Source organism: Brassica oleracea, chromosome C3 (assembly GCF_000695525.1).
Source record: "Brassica oleracea var. oleracea cultivar TO1000 chromosome C3, BOL, whole genome shotgun sequence".
Taxonomy (NCBI): Eukaryota; Viridiplantae; Streptophyta; class Magnoliopsida; order Brassicales; family Brassicaceae; genus Brassica; species Brassica oleracea.
In genome coordinates this window covers 32075417-32076495 of record NC_027750.1, presented here as the reverse complement: position 1 = coordinate 32076495, position 1079 = coordinate 32075417, and positions in this window count along the sequence as shown.

Genomic DNA, 1079 nt, shown 5'->3' with positions numbered 1-1079 from the left:
GAAGCCCATATGACTTACCAAGATGATAAAAACGACTTGAATCATGAGAAGGACGATCTTATGAATTATGAAACTTCAGATTGTCTAAAAAAAAAAACTGAAGATTGATTTCGACATTTGTAATCTAAATTCTATGTTCTTTGTTTTGATGTTTTTCATTTCTATGAACTTGTTTTATTAAAACTTAATAAAAGGAATGAATGATTTTTGAAAACGCCAATATGATTTGCGGATATGGTACATATTAAGAGCTATGGCCAGATATGTATAAGGGCAAGCATTTAGATACTTTATATTCACCCAGAAAAACCCATTGAGATTATATAGAGATATAAGAATGAATGGTTTCCATATTGAAACAATGGGCGAAGGAAACAAAGAGTTCCTTCAGATATATGTATAAAATCGCCCAAGGCTATAATGAGTCCTAAAAAAAACTATAGATGCATTCTCTATTGATCTTAGACTATGCCAAGATCAGTATAATAGAGACAATAGTCATGGTAACCAGAATGGTTTACCCACGAATTATACACTTTATGGTATGACCGGATTGGCCATCCTGGTCCAAAACATGATGCGAAATTGATATTGGAAAGGGCACAAAGAGTTATCCCATAGAATCTCACGTGTGTAGCATGAACACAAGGGAAACTCATTAGGCCATGATGTCCCAAAGCACTTAAAGATTATAGTATGTCCATGAGGGGGCAGTGAGGACAAATCCGCACATGTCCATACTATATATAGCTTGGCTGAATCCTTTTATAAATCTGTATTGGCCATTACCCATAGGTCCAAACTCTCAGTCCAAGGCTTGGGGACACACGAATTTACATGCATCTTAACTAATAAGCATCAGACCATTAAGTGAGCATAGATATTTCCATCTCAAATTTATCACGGGTCATGAGCTAGACATATAACATCTTGAGATATTTGGATAAGCCACCACATATATATGTGCCGTGTAAGATGGATCCTTAGAAGAGGATGAGGATGGGGATATATGTTGGATATGAATCTCCCACAAATAATGAAGTACCTTGAGCCAAATATGGGTGATCTATTTAGTGGCC